This window comes from Vulpes vulpes, chromosome 10, assembly GCF_048418805.1.
Source record: "Vulpes vulpes isolate BD-2025 chromosome 10, VulVul3, whole genome shotgun sequence".
Lineage (NCBI taxonomy): Eukaryota > Metazoa > Chordata > Mammalia > Carnivora > Canidae > Vulpes > Vulpes vulpes.
The window spans coordinates 65,828,935-65,842,557 of NC_132789.1; the positions used below are offsets into that span (position 1 = coordinate 65,828,935).

Consider the following 13,623-nt stretch of genomic DNA (forward strand, 5'->3'; position numbering starts at 1 on the left):
ATAATATAAATAGTAAAATTAATTCAATATACATTCACAAATTAGTACATATATTTAACAATTACAAATATTTGTTGAGTGTTTATTCCAAATACTGATAAGAAAAAATATCATTCCAGCTCCTAAAAAGGTGAAAGTCTTCTGGAAATTCCACACATATAGTTAAATAGACTAAAACTGACATTTGCTATCACAGAAGTATATGAAAGTGCTACAGGAAAGAAGGAAAAGCTAACCTTTTTGAAGGGGTTTAAAAAGATTTCAGTGTCACTGATGTACTAAATATGTGGACAATAACCTCTGAAAGAAAAAGGGCAGGGTAACATCTGAGTTACAGAAACATACAATCTTTTTGCTAGATCATGTGATTTACTATTTCTAAATCATCAGTTATTTTTCAACTTTCTGGAGTTTTAAGTGTTTTCTTTTTTACCCTGTAACTTATATAAAATTGCAAGTCCCTGAGTCACTTACTATCTTATCAAACATGATGGTTTTTTGCCCTCTCATATTGCACAATAGATTCCTGTATACAAAATAAGGCGGCACGTGATGGAACGAGCACTGGGTGTTATATGCAATTGATGAATAAGTAAAAACTACATCTGAGACTAATGATATATGGTATGTTGTCTAATTGAATTTAAATTAAAAAAATAAGAGAAAAATCCATTAAGAATTTGACTGACTATATTGTTAACTATGATGCTTTAAATTTAGAACACCTTTAAAAACAATTGTGTGTTGATAAAATTTGGCCCAAGGCATTTAGAGTGAGAATGAGACAGATTTGGAAGACATTAAAAAAAGAGAATTTTTACAACTTGATGACTGATTAGATATAGGAGTTGAAATATATATATATATATATATATATATATATATAGAGAGAGAGAGAGAGAGAGAGAGAGAGAGAGAGCAAGTATTCAATGGAAATAGTTACCATAATAGGAAATATTGCAAAAGAATAAGTTTCAGAAGGTAGAGATAGAGAAGAAAAAAATACCAACTTTAAATTTACTGCATTAAATTGGTCATTCTTAAAACCTTGTATTAATTAAATGTCACTAAAAGTTATGGATGTATAAGAATGTTTAAATAATTTATTTTTATTTTTAGCCTAAATTTAGATAATATTAGATAGATAGATATTAGATATTAGATAGATAGATAGATAACTATTACCAGGTATGAGATCCTTCATTAGTTGATATAAAGAATATATTTATTTAAGATACCATCTTACCCCTGAAATGGTTTATTTTTATTTTATTTTTAATTTTTATTTATTTATGATAGTCACACACACAGAGAGAGAGAGGCAGAGACATAGGCAGAGGGAGAAGCAGGCTCCATGCACCGGGAGCCCGATATGGGATTTGATCCCGGGTCTCCAGGATCGCGCCCTGGGCCAAAGGCAGGCACTAAACCGCTGCGCCACCCAAGGATCCCCCTGAAATGGTTTATAGATTAACATGGGAGGTAAAACTAATTTAAAAACTAAGTATTTTTTTTCTCAAATGTCATTTAATCTGATATCATTAATACAGCCTTATATAGGCTAGTAGAGAATTCAAAGTACTGAGGAGAATAATATTCATTTGCAAATTTGTTATCTTGTGTATTTACAAGACAATATTGCATTTATAAAATATGAATAATGATTATATTCCAGAGTTGTTTTAAGGAATAATTAGTGGAAATATATGGAACTACCTCATATAACACTTTATACTTGTTATATTTCTTCCTCCCCACTTCTTTTATATGTCTTAATCAAGTATGACCCATAAATATCATATTTTAAAGTATGACTGCTAAGACACAGCCAAGAACATAAATTATGAAAAGATTCAATTTCTTTCTGACTTGCCATTAACCACATAACACAAAAATTATACTTAAAAATTGACTACTTGATGTCCACTCTCACCTCTTTTATTCATCATAGTATGGGAAGTCTTAGCCATAGCACTTAGACAACTAAAGAAATAAAAGGCATCCAAATCGGTAAGAAAGAAGTCAAGCTTTCACTATTTGCAAATGATGTGATACTATATATAAAAACCACAAAGACTCCACCAAAAAACTGCTAGAACTGATAAAGGAATTCAGTAAAGTTTTAGGATACAAAATCAACATATCTATATGTTGCATTCCTATATACTAATAAGGAAGCAGTAGAAAGTGAAATTAAAAAAAAATACATTTATAATTGCACCAGAATAACAAAATATCTAGAAATAGACTTAACCAAAAAGGTAAAAGACCTGTACTCTGAAAACTATAAAACCTTGATGACAAAAATTGAAGATGACACAAAGAAATGGAAAGATAGTCTATGTTCATGGATTGGAAGAACAGATACTATACTACCTAACCAAAGTAATCTACAAAATTAATGCAATCTCATCAAAGTACCAACAGCACTTTCATAGAACTAAAACAAACAATCCTAAAATTTGCATGGAACCACAAAAGACCTCGAATAGCCAAAGCAATCTTGAAAAAGAAAAACAAAACTGGAGGTATCACAATTCCAAACTTCAAATTACATTACAAAACTGTAGTAATATAAACAATATGGTATTGGCACAAAAATAGACAAACAAATCAAAGAAACAGAATAGAAAACCCAGAAATAAACCCATAACTATTTGATCAATTAATCCTAGACAAAGGGGGAAGGATATACAATGGGAAAAAAGACAGTCTCTTCAACAAATGGTGTTGGGAAACTTGACACCTCCATGCAAAAAAATGAAACTGGACCTCTTTCTTACACCACACACAATAATGAACTGAAAATGGATTAAAGATCTAAGTGTGAAACATGAAACCATAAAAATCCTAGAAAAGGGGATCTCTGGGTGGCTCAGTGGTTTAGCGCCTGTCTTTGGCCCAGGGTGGGATCCTGGACTCCTGGATCGAGTCCCACCTTGGGCTCCCTGCATGGAGCCTGCTTCTCCCTCCTCCTGTGTCTCTGCCTCTCTTTCTCTCTATGTCTATCGTAAATAAATAAATAAATCTTAAAAAAAAAAAAACTTAAAAAAAATCCTAGAAGAGAGCACAGGCAGTAATTTCTGACACTGGCCATGACATTTTTCTAAATATGTCTCCTGAGGCAAGGGAAAAAGCAAAAATAAACTAGTGGGACTATATATAAATAAAAAGCTTCTACACACTGAAGGAAGCAATAAAAAAAAAAAAAAACTAAAAGGCAACTATTGAATGAGAGAGGATATTTGCAAATTATATAACCAATAAAAAGTTAGTATCCAAAATATATAAAGAACTGATAACAACTGAACCCCTCCCCCAAATAGTCTAATTCAAAAATGGGCAGAAAATATGAAGAACTCTTTCTCAAAAAAAGATATCCAGGTAGCCAACAGACACATGAAGTTGCTCAACAGCACTAATCATCAGGGAAATATAAATCAAAACTACAAGATATTGTGAGATATTACCTCACATCTGTCAGAATGGCTAAAATAGAAAACACAATAAGCAACAAGTTGAGGATGTGAAAAAAAAGATCCCCCACACACTCTTGGTAGGAATGCAAACTGGTGCAGCCACTGTGGAAAACAGTATGGAGGTTCCTCAAAAATTTAAAAATAGTACCACCTTAGGATCAAGGAATCATACAACTAGGTGTTTAGATCCAAAACACAAAAACACTAATTCAAATGTATACATGAACTCCTATGTTTATTGCATAATTACTTAATAGCCAAATTATGGAAATACCTGGTATCCATTGACAGATGAATGGACAAAGAAGATGTGGTATGTATGTGTGTATGTGTATATATATTATTCAGCCATATAAAAGAATGAAACCTTGCCATTTGCAACAACATGGATGGAGCTAGAGAAAGTAATGCTAAGTGAAATGAGTCAAAACAAGACAAATACAATTTTATTTCACTTATATGTGGAACTTAAGAAACAAAACAAACAAGCAAAGTTAAAAAAAATTACAACCAAAAAACAGACTCAACTATAGAGAACAAACTGATGCTACCAGAGGAGAGGTGGGTAGAGGGATGTGTGAAATAGGTGATGGGGATTAAAGAGTACGTTTATCATAATGACCACTATCATAATGACCACTAAGTAATGTATACAATTGTTGAATTCAGGTATATTCTACACCTGAAACTGATAGAACATTGCATGTTAATGAGACTGGAATAAAATAAAAAAATAATAATAAAAAATAAAATAAATTTAAAATTGTCTACTTGACTAAGAAACAGCCAATTTAAACTGGGCCTAGTGGGACTCATGGGTGGCTCAGTGGTTGAGCCTCTGCCTTTCGCTCAGGGTGTGATTCTATGGTCCAGGGTTGAGTCCCACATTGGGCTTCGGCAGGGACCCTGCTTTTCCCTCTGCCTGTGTCTGTCCCTCTCTTTCTGTGTCTCTCATTAATAAATAAATACATATTTAAAATCTATCAATCAATCAATCACTCTGGGTCTAGAATATATCTAAGTCCTCACAAATAATTTTACAGGACTAACTTGTCTAGTTTGGTAAGATTATTGTAAGAAATTCAATGGCAAATTGCCATATCACATTGTTGCATTGTGTGGAGTGATGTGGCTCCGTCATTCTTATTAAATCCAACTATAAGCTTAATATAATGCTGGAAGGATGGTTTAGTACACTTGCCATAGTTACAAAAACATTCTCTCTGATACATTCCAATGATGAAACAGCTTATGAATGCTGTCATCTCTGCTTGGTTACAGTATTGACACTTACTTGCTAGAAGACTATCTAATTTGCTCATAGATAATTTATCAGAATTGGACTGGTTTACCTCTTTCTCAAGTTGCTTTGGCAGATCAGAAGGTGTCCTGGCTTGGCTGGTGTTTGGCTTGAATCATTGATGGATATGTAGGAGATAATGAATTAGAGGCAGCCAGTGCCTGTGAAATCTTGTGGTTGGAAAATTTCCGAATAGTCTTTGGCACAGATTTCTTCTTATTCCAGAGTGTTAGTTTTGGAAAGCTGGAGAGCTGGGATTGAGGAACATGAGAAGTGAAATATATAGCAAAGGAAGCTTGTGCCTTTCAGTGTAGGATAAAATACAAGAATTTGTGTTGACTCCCTACGAGTGGTCCCCTCTAGAGATTCTTTGAAATATATTTTCAAGTGCTTTCTGTATATTTGTAATTGGAAGGCTGTCTTCAGTCATAAAATAAAAACTGATAAAATTAGGAAAAATAGCTATACATTGAATATTATTCTTCCATATAGTTTTATTATTTATTTTTATTTTAAGAAATATTTTATTTATTTGAGAGAGAGAAAGAGAGAGAGAGAGAGAGAGAGAGAGAGAGAAAGGACAAGAGCAGGGGTGGGTAATGGGAGAGGGAGAAGCAGACCCCCTACTGAGCAAAGAGCCTGACTAGGGGCTTGATCCCAGGACTCTGGGATCATAACCTGAGATGAAGGCAGACACTTAACTGACCAAGCCTCCGAGGCGGCCCTTTCCATGTATTTTTAAATCAATTCTCTATGTGGAACTAAAATTTTGGACTTTGGATAATACTTATCAAGTAGTCTGTATAGTAATAAAAAAATATTTTAAAAGAAATCATCTCATGACATTTTTTTTCTTACTCTTTTCCCTCTAGAGGAAGGGAGGTGAGTTGAGTGCAGCCTACTGATACAGGTCAACTGATTCAAATCTCAGCTCCATTGCTTACTAATTGTGTGTCCTTCATCAAGCCCCTTTCTCCCTCCAAGCGTCTATCACATGAAAATGAAACTAATGCTATCCTCAAAGGAGAGTGGAAGCATAGAGATAATGTATGTAAAGCATCAAGGTCAATGTCCAAGGTCTTAATGTTGGAGAGTGTTTGCAATTTTCCATCTTCACCAGGAAGGTGTGTGTGTGTGTGTGTGTGTGTGTGTGTGTGTGTGTGTGTGAGACAGAGAGAGAGAGAGAGAGAGAGAGAGAGAGAGGAAGAGAGAGACAGACTGGGACAGTAAAAAAGAGGATAAGCTGCATAAAGACAGAGTAGTTGCGCTATTTTAGAAAACCCATTTTGGTGTATTTTACAAAAGACACCAAAAAACACAGGTACGCTCTTTGAGAAATTTCTCCTTTCTGAAATTTAATTGAAGGATGAAAACTGGTGGAAGAATTTAAGAAAAAAAGTTTGTTCTATTCTAGTACTAATTTTGGTGGCATCAAAATAAAGCCAAACATCTACACATAGATAATTTAACGTAGTAGATCTGGCAACCTGAAAAATATCCCCAGGGTCAATTTAACAACCACATAAGAAAAGGGGTAGCTGCTATATTCAAAATGAGCAAAAATGACCTATTTTCTTACATTTGTCACCAACATCCTTACTGCTGCCAAGCTTGTTAGTGACAAATAACAAGGGAAAGGTCACAGCCTTATGTGATTGGAATCAGCCCCGTTTTGAAGCATTTGTTAATGTCAAGGGGAGAATCTCTAGGAGTTGGCTTTTCTACCAAAGATATACTTCTATTTTTTATGTTTTAAAAATCTTTAAAATTCTCCTGCATAGTTATCAGCTATTTGTATTACTTATACTACAGACCTACACGAAACTTTCTAGGTTTCCCATGAAGAAAATCTAAATTGATTTAGCATAATACAAATATTTTATTCATAAAAGAATAGAATCAGAGCCATCTTTATTACGTCTGATGTTTCATTTAAAAATTTGTCGTATTCTAGAGGAGGAAACAAAAGATACATAAATTTCCAAAGGACACACAGCTAGTAAGCAGTTTAGCCATCAGGGATTATAATGTTATACTTAATTCTAAAACCAGAACTCTTTTCCCTACATTTTTCTGCATTCTGATTACTTGACTGAAAAGAAAAATTACAACATGACAAAAGGCAAAGTAAAAAATAAGAAATGAAATATTCCTCAGTTCCCTTGGGTGTCTTATGAAAACTAATAGTAATTAACATCTGTCAATACAGGTCATCAAAATAAGAATATATACCTTTGATAAATGGTAATCTCTTTTTGATTATTTGCCCAAAGTAGACCAATAGAGTTTTCTTACAAAGCAAATAAATAATACATATACTAATTAATTCCCCATTTGTTATGTGATTACATAATTATATATGTCCTCAAAATTTAAATGAATGCTTGTAAAATCATAGTCTATTCACTTTTGTTTCCTAAGAATGAATACTAACTTTAAAGTTGAAGTTAGGATATATTAGCCTTAATCACACTTCTGTAAGTAAGAAGGTTTGGATTTTGGGTCTTGAGACAATAGTAAAAAATTTAAAAAGTAGATATAGAAAATTGAGATGATAACACAGCACTTTTTTTTTAATTTTTATTTATTTATGATAGTCACAGAGAGAGAGAGAGGCAGAGACACAGGCAGAGGGAGAAGCAGGCTCCATGCACCAGGAGCCTGATGTGGGATTCGATCCCGGGTCTCCAGGATTGCGCCCTGGGCCAAAGGCAGGCGCCAAACCGCTGCGCCATCCAGGGATCCCAAACACAGCACTTTTATGTTAGAACAAGAAGACAGTATGAAAGCTTCTGTCCCCAAAACTATACAGATTTTCAAAACCATATCTTTCTTTAACCATTTTATGGCATTATGGTAAGGATTCAGGAGAACTGTAAAATGCTATAGGAAATTAGGTTTGCCAAATGATGTGCTATTTATCTATTTGACCAATATTTTTAGAGCACTTATTTTGAGCAAGACACTGTTCTAGGCTGTGAGGATATAGAAGCAAAGAAGAAAAACAAGATCCCTCTCCTCATAAAAAATCACATTCTCATGATATTATTTTGGAAAGTAATCTTCTCAATATTCAATATTTCCCATTCTAGCTTCCCATTCTAGCTACTTTCTTCCTATGAGATAACAAATCTAGAGTTGGACACAAAATATTTCAAAATTACTTTTTAAAGTTTGGTAATTTCACCATGTAATTTATATATTAGTAATGCTTTTACATACAATTGTTTATATTTATGTAGAATCATTTGATTGCTATCCTGGCATTCATTAATATTTGTTATGCTAAGATTAAAACAGATTTCTCTATTTATGTTACTTAAATAAATTCATGTATTGAAGTTCAATGACAGATGATAATTTTCAAGTTAGGGTTTGTTTGGAACAGGATTAATAAAAATACTATATGTTATTGGTGGTATAAATTTGTTTTATTTTTCAAAATAATGCAAGGTTTATGCTATAGACTGAATTGTGTATTCCCAAATTCATATGTTGAGGCATTGACCTTAAATGTGATTATATTCGGAGACAGGGCATTTAGGGAGGTCATTAAGGCCCAATGACATAAAGGCAGGACCCTGATCTGCTGGGACTTTTGTCATGAGAAGAGGAAGAGGTACCAGAGATATCACTTTCCTCCTGTGCAAACAAAGGAAAGTTTTTATGAAAACACAGAGGAAAGGTGGCTGTCTGAAAGTCAGAAGAGAGGGGTCTCACTGGAAAACAGCCTCTTGATCTTGGATTTCCAGCTTCCAGAACTGTAGAAGATAAATTTTTGTGGTTTAAGTCACCTAGTTCCTGGCCTAAGAAGATTAATACAATTTAAAACAGACTGGTTAAGGACTGTGCTTTTGTGTTGATTTCATATCTTACCTACTTTAGATGTGAAGTAGGAAGAAATTCGGTGTATCTTGTTAAGACATCACTTGTAACTTAAGAATGATAATATATCAATAATTTAGAATGCGTTTATATTAACCAGAGAGTCTATGATTTTATAATTACCTTTGTTTTTCCCATACAACTGAGGACACCAGTCTTCTGTGAGGTATAGTCATAATATATACAGATTAAATGTGTAATAAAAGGCTACAACAGTTAAATAGTTAAATGACTAGTTAAGTTTCAATACTTAAATAGTTCAATGTAAATCCAGAAGAAGGCATACAAAGTTTGACTGGCAGAAGGAAAATAGTCATTATCATGAGCGCCATACACTTATATAGGTTAATGTAATTGAGGAAAGTTATTTCACATGCATTATCTCAATTATCCTCCCAAACCCAGAGGAAGTCACAAAAATATTAACAAAAATATCCTATTATCTAGAATTTCTTATATATCTTCCCTTTAAGAAAATTACCAGAATTGTAGTTTTATCATTATTCGTGTGATGCTTTGATTATTACCTGTCTCTCCCATTAGACTGTAAGATCCAGATTTCTTTTTTCTTTTCTTTTCCATTATATATAATTGTTTGTAACTCTTTATAATTTGAATTAAATGGAAGGTCTACTATATGCCTAACTTCTCTTTTTCCTTTGGTTCCGATAAGTTTTGCATTCTGGAGAACCACTTGAGAAGCTTCCTCATTTTTTTGTTTTAATGAAAGGATCAAATTTTATTCATCCTAATCATTTCGTGAAAAACATTGAAATTCAAATACTATGTTAATGTAAAGACAATCAATTTAGTCTTCAAATTGGCTGGATATAAGTTAGTAGTACTGATTGACAAATCATTTTGAGTACTGGATTCTTTTTGATAACCTAAGAGTAGAAAACTTTATCAACCTTCTCTGTAATATAGGAGGAGATATTTCAATACACTAAAATACTCCTTGAGGTAATTTTGTAGTCAATCAAACTTGAGGACAATCTGGTGATGTGACAGGTGAAAAGTGTCCTTCATCTTTGTTGCTACTTCTACCTTCTTTCCCATATTCAGGTATAAGATTCCTGATAGTGCTTCATTGCAGTTAAATGATGCGATAGTCCACCTAGCAGGGCATTAGGAAGGGAGTTATGCTGTAGCAATTCTTCCTACCAACTACGTATCACAACACCATCCTCTAGAGAAGTTTGGATAAATGGTGGCAAGAGAGAATTTCTTTAACTATATTAGAAAACATGCTCTCATAAGCAGTAAAAAGAATACATGGACCTCAAAGGATTTATTCATCATTCACTATTCTTTTACTTTTTTACCTTTATTTTTTAAGTTTCTATTTAAATTCCAGCTAGTTAACATATAATGTAATACTAGTTTCAGTTGTATAGTATAGTGATTCAACACTTCCATATAACTGCTGGTGCTCATCACAAGTGCACTCCTTAATCCCCATCACCTATTTCACCCATCCTCCCATTCCCCTCCCACCAGTAACCATCAGTTTGTTTTCTATAATTAAGATTCTGTTTCTTGGTTTATATCTTTCTCTTGTTTTCTTTCCCCCTTTGCTTGTTTTGTTTCTTAAATTCCACATATCAGTGAAAGCATGTGGTATTTATCTTTCTCTGGCTGACTTATTTTGCTTAGCATAATACTGTCTAGTTCCATCCATGTCATTGCAAATGGGAAGATTTCATTCATTTTATGGCTAATATACCATTGTATACGTACACCACATCTTTCGTATCTATTCATCAGTTTATAAATACTTGGGTAGCTTCTATAATTTGGCTCTTGTAGATAATGCTGCCATGTACATCAGGGTGCACGTATCCTTTTGAATTACTATTTTTTTAATTTTTTTTTTGTGTGTGTGTAGGTACCTAGTAGTGCAATTGCTGAGTGGCAGGCTAGTTCTATTTTTAAGTTTCTGAGGAAATTCGATACTATTTTCCACAATGGCTATACCAGTTTGCATTCCTGCCAACAGTGCAAGAGGGTTTCCCCTTCCACTCCTATTTTTTTCTTGTGTTGATTTTAGTCATTCTGACAAGTGTGAGGTAATTATCTCATTTTAGTTTTAATTTGTATTTCCCTGATGATGAGTGATGTTGAGAGTCTTTTCATGTGTTTGTTGGCCAACTGGATGTCTTCTTTGGGAAAATGTCTATTCATGTCTCCTACCCATTCCTTATTTGGGTTATTTATTTTTTGAGTGTTAAATTTTATAAGTTCTTTATATATTTTGGATACTAACCCTTTCTTAGGTATATAATTTGAAAATATCTCCTCCCATTCAGTAAATTGCCTTTTAGTTTTGTTTCTTGTTTCCTTCACTGTGCAGAAGCATTTTTTTCTAGTGAAGTCCCAACAGTTCATATTAATTTGCTTTTTTTTCTCTTGCATCAGGACACATATGTAAAAAGAAGTCACTATGGCCAATGTCAAAAACATTACTCTTTGTGTTCTTTTTTTGATGGTATCAGGATTTTGATGGTATCAGTTATCACATTTAGGTTTAATCAATTTTGATTTTTTTATTTTTATTTTTTAAAATATTTTATTTATTTATGCACAAGAGACACACAGAGAGAGGCAGAGACACAGGTAGACACAGGCAGAGGGAGAAGCAGGCTCCTTGCAGAGAGTTTCATGCAGGACTCAATCCCAGGACCCCGGGATCATGCACTGAGATGAAGACAAACACTCAACCACTGAGCCACCCAGGCGTCCCCATTTTGAATTGATTTTTGTGTATGGCATAAGAAAGCAGTCCAGTTTTCCCAACACTATTTGTTGAAGAGATTGTCTTTCCCATTAGATAATCTTTCCTGCTTTCTCAAAACTTAATTGACTATATAGTGTGGGTTCATTTCTGGGTTTTCTATTCTATTCTATTGATCTATGTGGCTATTTTTGTGCCACAAACATACCATTTAGATTACTACAATTTTGTAATATATCTTAAGGTCCAGTATTGCGGTGCCTCTTTTTTTTCCCCCAAGGCTGCTTTAGCTTTCCAGGGTTCTTTGAAGTTCCATATAAATTTTAGGATTGTTTGTTCCCATTCTGTGAAAGAGATTGTTGGTATTTTGATAGAGATTGCATTCAATCTGTAGATTGCTTGTGGTAATATAGACATTTTAACAATATTTGTTCTTCTGATCCAAGAGCATGGACTATCTTTCCATTTCTTTATGTCATCTTCAATTTTTGTCATCAGTGTTTTATAGTTTTCAGAGTACAGATCTTTTACCACATTGGTTAGGTTTATTCCTAGGTATCTAATTGTTTTGGATGCAATTCTAAATGAGGTCAATTCTTTAATTTCTCTTTCTGCTGCTTCATTATTGGTGTATAAAAATGCAACAGATTTCTGTATGTTGACTTTGCATCCTATGACTTTACTGAATTCCTTTATTAGTTCTAGACATTTTTTGGTGGAGTTCTTGGGGTTTTCTATTTACAGTACTGTCATCTACATATAGTGAAATTTTAACTCCTTCCTTGCTGACTTGGATGCCTTTTATCTCCTTTTTGTTGTCTAATCACTATGGCTAAGACTTCCAGTGCTATGTTGAATAAAAGTGGTGAGCGTGGATACCCCTATCTTGTTCCTGACCATAGAGGGAAAGCTTTTAGTCTTCTCCCATTGAGGATGATATTAGTTGTGGGTTTTTATACATGTCCTTTATTACGCTGAGGTATCTTCCCTCTAAACTTACTATGTTGAGAGTTTTTATCATGAATAAATGCTTACTTTGTCAAATGCTTTTTGTGAATCTATTAAAATGATAATGTGTCTGGTATCCTTTTTTTCCTAATGTGGTGTATTACATTGATTGATTTGCAAATATTGAAGCTCCTTAGCAACACAAGAATAAATCCCATTTGATCATGGTGAATGATTTTTTTAATGTTGTTGATTTTGGTTTGCTAGTATTTTACTGAAAAATTTTGAACCCATGTTCATCAGGAATATTGGCCAGTAGTTCTCTTTCTTTTTTTTTTAAATTTTTTAAAAAATTTACTTATTTATAATAGTCACAGAGAGAGAGAGAGAGGCAGAGACACAGGCAGAGGGAGAAGCAGGCTCCATGCACTGGGAGCCCGATGTGGGATTTGATCCCGGGTCTCCAAGATTGCACCCTGGGCCAAAGGCAGGTGCCAAACCCCTGCGCCACCCAGGGATCCCCAATAGTTCTCTTTCTAAGTGGAGTTTTTATCTGGTTTTGGTATCACTGTAATGCTGGCTTCATTGAATGAATTTGGAATTCTTCCCTCCTTTCCATTTTTTGGAATAGTTTGAGAAAAATAGGTATTAACTCTTCTTTAAATGTTTGGTAGAATTCCCCTAGGAAGTCATCTGGCCTTGGACTCTCGTTTGTTGGGATTTTTTTGATTACTGATTTAATTTCTTTGCTGGTTATCAGTCTGTTCAAGTTTTCCATATCTTCCTGTTTCAGTCTTGGTAGTTTATGTTTCTAGGAATTTACCTATTCTTCTAGGTCATCCATTTTGTTGGCATATAGTTTTTGTAATATTTTGTTATAATTGTTTGTATTTCTGTGATTTGGTTGTTATTTCTCATCTCTCGTATGTGATTGTATTCATTTGGGTTCTTCCTTTTTACTTTTTGATAAATCTGGCAAGAGGTTTACCAATTTCATTGATTTTTTTTTTAAACATCTCCTGGTCTCATTGATCTGTGCCTCTGTGTGTATATTATATATAGTTTTTTTTTATCATTTAGTTCTGTTCTAATCTTTATTATTTCCTTTCTTTCATATTTAGGCTCCATCTGTTGTTCTTTTTAGCTCCTTTAGGTATAAGGTGAAGTTATTTATTTGAGATTTTTTTCTTTCTTCTTGAAGTAGGCCTGCATTACTATATACTTCCCTCTTGGAACTGTTTTTGCTGCATCCCAAAGGTTTTTGCTCCATTGTGTTT

The 13,623-nt window shown here is 33.7% G+C and overlaps 1 protein-coding gene across 21 annotated transcripts in view; it reads right to left on the minus strand.

Annotated features, from left to right (window-relative positions):
- The window catches only part of MGAT4C (MGAT4 family member C), a 716,481-nt gene that overhangs the window by 657,715 nt on the left and 45,143 nt on the right, over positions 1-13,623 (minus strand). The gene's annotated exons all lie outside the window — the stretch shown is intronic.